Source organism: Schistocerca americana, chromosome 7 (genome assembly GCF_021461395.2).
Source record: "Schistocerca americana isolate TAMUIC-IGC-003095 chromosome 7, iqSchAmer2.1, whole genome shotgun sequence".
In the NCBI taxonomy this organism is placed as follows: Eukaryota; Metazoa; Arthropoda; class Insecta; order Orthoptera; family Acrididae; genus Schistocerca; species Schistocerca americana.
The window spans coordinates 490,605,394-490,611,602 of NC_060125.1; the positions used below are offsets into that span (position 1 = coordinate 490,605,394).

At 47.0% G+C, this 6,209-nt stretch overlaps 1 non-coding gene across 1 annotated transcript; it reads left to right on the forward strand.

Annotated features, from left to right (window-relative positions):
- The first annotated feature begins 556 nt into the window (after positions 1–556).
- Positions 557–631, forward strand: Trnap-cgg. The gene has a single exon. It is a non-coding gene; the product is annotated as a tRNA-Pro (tRNA).
- The last annotated feature ends 5,578 nt before the right edge of the window (positions 632–6,209 follow it).

The window sequence follows — 6,209 nt, forward strand, 5'->3', positions numbered from 1 at the left end:
ACGCCGCATTAACAACGATACGGCTCTACAATAATTGTCTTCGTTTATATTTTTGTTTATTTGTAAAATGTATTGTTGTAAAACTTGTAATTGATTTCCTGTTCGTTTATTTATTTGTTATTACGGAAATTAAAACTTTTTGTTATGTTCTTATTAAATGTACATTAGTGTCCAGAAGTTAAGCGTACTCGCGAAAGGTGGACATGTTGCCTTATCAGGATGCGGGTGGTATTACTGAACAAGCTACAGCTTCCAGAATGAGATTTTCACTCTGCAGCGGAGTGTGCGCTGACATGAAACTTCCTGGCTGATTAAAACTGTGTGCCCGACTGAGACTCGAACTGCCAGGAAGTTTCATATCAGCGCACACTCCGCTGCAGAGTGAAAATCTCATTCTGGAAAAACCCCCCAGGCTGTGGCTAAGCCATGTCTCCGCAATATCCTTTCTTTCAGGAGTGCTAGTTCTGCAAGGTTCGCAGGAGAGCTTCTGTAAAGTTCGGAAGGTAGGAGACGAGGTACTGGCAGAAGGAAAGCTGTGAGTACCGGGCGTGAGTCGTGCTTCGGTAGCTCAGTTGGTAGAGCACTTGCCCGCGGAAGGCAAAGGTCCCGAGTTCGAGTCTCGGTCGGGCACACAGTTTTAATCTGCCAGGAAGTTTCAAGCTACAGCTTAATCACAAGACATCTGGCGTACAACAGCGCCCGAAACATAATGTTACGAAAGTTATGATAGGTAAGGTACGCATTTGTAAGAAAATAACACAACTGGGAAATGTCTCCCAAAAAGCTGTTAATAGAGGATATGGTTACCCGCTGCACAGCGACGTAGCATCCTCTCTACGAGATGACTCAAGAGCTCTCTTGGCAATCGAGCCATTCCTCAGACCATACCTCGTGAGTTAAGGGTTTAGTCATCTACTGAGAGAGGCTTGTAAAATAAGTTTAACATATTTTCTTATTCCATTTGTAAATGATAGCATTCATTGTTTGTGAGGTGCACTATTTTTCTGAAATTACAAAAATTATTCAGGAAAAGTAAAGTTTTTCCAAATGTGAAAAAACGGTTCACAGTATAATAGGGAATGTACCTAGGAACAAATGCTGTATTGAAATGACCACACAAACAAACTTCTTAAATTTAGAAGTGTTGCAGTCGTGAAAATCTTGCCAATACCATATTCAGCAGCCAATCTATTACATTAATAATCTACTACCCACCAATAATAATCAGTAAGTGAATTCATATTAATTAAATATATTATTAAAAACATTTTGCAAGTTAAATATATTTTGAAATAGAAGGTGCTGAAAACTAGCACAAATTTCCAATTTCACGATAGGCAAAATTGTTAGGGCATTAAAGAGACTCAGTTCATTTGCAAATATCATGTTCCATGACAGATGGCCCCTTCTTCCGTTTCAGAGATGGTGCATGGCCGATGAAGTATGGCTCAACCATCCACACATTACACAACTAGTTTTAAAACTATATCGAATTTTACTAACCATAAACTTCTGTAACTGAAGAATATCATCCAAATCGCTTCAACGTACTCTACAGTATTTAAATGTGTAGAACTCAATATATGTACAAACGCTGCAAAATACATGGCCTCATGTCTCACAGCTACAAAAACTGTGCAAAATGCCGGGAACTGCTTATGGCGGTCTCTAGTGTGCATTTCTTCACTGTGTACAGTGAGGTGATTGTATATACGTTTTGAGTGTGACGGATTATTACGCCGTGTGGCTGTGAGGACAGAATAGTCTGTCTTGTATGGTATTTCCTTACATGCCGCTGGTATGTGATAACGTTTCTCAAAACCAGAGTCTTTGCATAATTTGTTTGTCCTGCTGACGGTCTAACCCATATTGAGATTCTTGTTGCTTGAGTAGCTGGTGATGTGCTGGCTAGTAGAGGTATATGGTATTTATGTGTTGTACTGTGTTGTGTTGGTGCCTGACCGTAACGTCGACGGGCCGAGAGTGAATATTTTATTCTGTATTTGTTATTCGTGTTTGGCGACCCCCGTATGTGTCACTGTCGCTGTATTTAAAATTGAGTTGTTTTGTGATACTGTTTAAGAAAACTTAGTTATTCTGTGTTACTTGATACCCAATTTGCGTAAGTACTAGCTCTGGGTAATATACTTTTCTGTTGCCGTTAAGGTACGTTTACACTGGGATACATGTATCGCGACATGTATGAGCGACATGTCAATTTGACAAGTCGCGATACATCACCTCATACAAAAATTCACGGAACTTGTATGCGGACCCTCGAGCTCATACATGTCGCGATACATGCAACTGCTGTGTTCGGATGCAGGCTGAGTTGGCATCCCTTCGCTCCCAGCTTCAGGCAGTGTTGGCTTCGGTCACACAGCTTGAGGCTGTTGCCAATGGGCATCACTGTGGGGGTCGGGATGGTGGTTTGTCGGGGACGGCCAGCTCGTCCCACGCATCCCCTGATCGGACTACGACTGTGGTTGCCCAGGATACTGCCCGCATTGAGGCTGATCCCTCACCTGTGGTTGAGTGGGAGGTCGTTTCAAGGTGTGGCAGGGGGCGAAAGACATTCCGGAGGGCTGAACGGAAAGCCTCTCCAGTTTGTCTGACGAACCGGTTTCAGGCTCTGTCTCAGGCTGATACTGATCTTCGGCCTGACATGGCTGCTTGTCCTGTTCCAGAGGTTGCCCCTCAGTCTGCAAGATCCGGGCAGTCGCAGAGGGTGGGCTTACTGGTAGTTGGGAGCTCCAACGTCAGGCGCGTAATGGGGCCCCTTAGGGAAATGGCAGCAAGAGAGGGGAAGAAAACCAATGTGCACTCCGTGTGCATACCGGGGGGAGTCATTCCAGATGTGGAAAGGGTCCTTCCGGATGCCATGAAGGGTACAGGGTGCACCCATCTGCAGGTGGTCGCTCATGTCGGCACCAATGATGTGTGTCGCTATGGATCGGAGGAAATCCTCTCTGGCTTCCGGCGGCTATCTGATTTGGTGAAGACTGCCAGTCTCGCTAGCGGGATGAAAGCAGAGCTCACCATCTGCAGCATCGTCGACAGGACTGACTGCGGACATTTGGTACAGAGCCGAGTGGAGGGTCTGAATCAGAGGCTGAGACGGTTCTGCGACCGTGTGGGCTGCAGATTCCTCGACTTGCGCCATAGGGTGGCGGGGTTTCGGGTTCCGCTGGATAGGTCAGGAGTCCACTACACGCAACAAGCGGCTACACGGGTAGCAGGGGTTGTGTGGCGTGGGCTGGGCGGTTTTTTAGGTTAGATGGCCTTGGGCAAGTACAGAAAGGGCAACAGCCTCAACGGGTGCGGGGCAAAGTCAGGACATGCGGGGACCAAGCAGCAATCGGTATTGTAATTGTCAACTGTCGAAGCTGCATTGGTAAAGTACCGGAACTTCAAGCGCTGATAGAAAGCACCGAAGCTGAAATCGTTGTAGGTACAGAAAGCTGGCTTAAGCCAGAGATAAATTCTGCCGAAATTTTTACAAAGGTACAGACGGTGTTTAGAAAGGATAGATTGCATGCAACCAGTGGTGGAGTGTTCATCGCTGTTAGTAGTAGTTTATCCTGTAGTGAAGTAGAAGTGGATAGTTCCTGTGAATTATTATGGGTGGAGGTTACACTAAACAACCGAACTAGGTTAATAATTGGCTCCTTTTACCGACCTCCCGACTCAGCAGCATTAGTGGCAGAACAACTGAGAGAAAATTTGGAATACATTTCACATAAATTTTCTCAGCATGTTATAGTCTTAGGTGGAGATTTCAATTTACCAGATATAGACTGGGACACTCAGATGTTTAGGACGGGTGGTAGGGACAGAGCATCGAGTGACATTATACTGAGTGCACTATCCGAAAATTACCTCGAGCAATTAAACAGAGAACCGACTCGTGGAGATAACATATTGGACCTACTGATAACAAACAGACCCGAACTTTTCGAATCTGTATGTACAGAACAGGGAATCAGTGATCATAAGGCCGTTGCAGCATCCCTGAATATGGAAGTTAATAGGAATATAAAAAAAGGGAGGAAGGTTTATCTGTTTAGCAAGAGTAATAGAAGGCAGATTTCAGACTACCTAACAGATCAAAACGAAAATTTCTGTTCCGACACTGACAATGTTGAGTGTTTATGGAAAAAGTTCAAGGCAATCGTAAAATGCGTTTTAGACAGGTACGTGCCGAGTAAAACTGTGAGGGACGGGAAAAACCCACCGTGGTACAACAACAATGTTAGGAAACTACTGCGAAAGCAAAGAGAGCTCCACTCCAAGTTTAAACGCAGCCAAAACCTCTCAGACAAACAGAAGCTAAACGATGTCAAAGTTAGCGTAAGGAGGGCTATGCGTGAAGCGTTCATTGAATTCGAAAGTAAAATTCTATGTACCGACTTGACAGAAAATCCTAGGAAGTTCTGGTCTTACGTTAAATCAGTAAGTGGCTCGAAACAGCATATCCAGACACTACGGGATGATGATGGGATTGAAACAGAGGATGACACGCGTAAAGCTGAAATACTAAACACCTTTTTCCAAAGCTGTTTCACAGAGGAAGACCGCACTGCAGTTCCTTCTCTAAATCCTCGCACAAACGAAAAAATGGCTGACATCGAAATAAGTGTCCAAGGAATAGAAAAGCAACTGGAATCACTCAATAGAGGAAAGTCCACTGGACCTGACGGGATACCAATTCGATTCTACACAGAGTACGCGAAAGAACTTGCCCCCCTTCTAACAGCCGTGTACCGCAAGTCTCTAGAGGAACGGAGGGTTCCAAATGATTGGAAAAGAGCACAGATAGTCCCAGTCTTCAAGAAGGGTCGTCGAGCAGATGCGCAAAACTATAGACCTATATCTCTTACGTCGATCTCTTGTAGAATTTTAGAACATGTTTTTTGCTCGCGTATCATGTCATTTCTGGAAACCCAGAATCTACTATGTAGGAATCAACATGGATTCCGGAAACAGCGATCGTGTGAGACCCAACTCGCCTTATTTGTTCATGAGACCCAGAAAATATTAGATACAGGCTCCCAGGTAGATGCTATTTTTCTTGACTTCCGGAAGGCGTTCCGCACTGTCGCCTGATAAACAAAGTAAGAGCCTACGGAATATCAGACCAGCTGTGTGGCTGGATTGAAGAGTTTTTAGCAAGCAGAACACAGCATGTTGTTATCAATGGAGAGACGTCTACAGACGTTAAAGTAACCTCTGGCGTGCCACAGGGGAGTGTTATGGGACCATTGCTTTTCACAATATACACTCCTGGAAATGGAAAAAAGAACACATTGACACCGGTGTGTCAGACCCACCATACTTGCTCCGGACACTGCGAGAGGGCTGTACAAGCAATGATCACACGCACGGCACAGCGGACACACCAGGAACCGCGGTGTTGGCCGTCGAATGGCGCTAGCTGCGCAGCGTTTGTGCACCGCCGCCGTCAGTGTCAGCCAGTTTGCCGTGGCATACGGAGCTCCATCGTAGTCTTTAACACTGGTAGCATGCCGCGACAGCGTGTACGTGAACCGTATGTGCAGTTGACGGACTTTGAGCGAGGGCGTATAGTGGGCATGCGGGAGGCCGGGTGGACGTACCGCCGAATTGCTCAACACGTGGGGCGTGAGGCCTTCACAGTACATCGATGTTGTCGCCAGTGGTCGGCGGAAGGTGCACGTGCCCGTCGACCTGGGACCGGACCGCAGCGACGCACGGATGCACGCCAAGACCGTAGGATCCTACGCAGTGCCGTAGGGGACCGCACCGCCACTTCCCAGCAAATTAGGGACACTGTTGCTCCTGGGGTATCGGCGAGGACCATTCGCAACCGTCTCCATGAAGCTGGGCTACGGTCCCGCACACCGTTAGGCCGTCTTCCGCTCACGCCCCAACATCGTGCAGCCCGCCTCCAGTGGTGTCGCGACAGGCGTGAATGGAGGGACGAATGGAGACGTGTCGTCTTCAGCGATGAGAGTCGCTTCTGCCTTGGTGCCAATGATGGTCGTATGCGTGTTTGGCGCCGTGCAGGTGAGCGCCACAATCAGGACTGCATACGACCGAGGCACACAGGGCCAACACCCGGCATCATGGTGTGGGGAGCGATCTCCTACACTGGCCGTACACCGCTGGTGATCGTCGAGGGGACACTGAATAGTGCACGGTACATCCAAACCGTCATCGAACCCATCGTT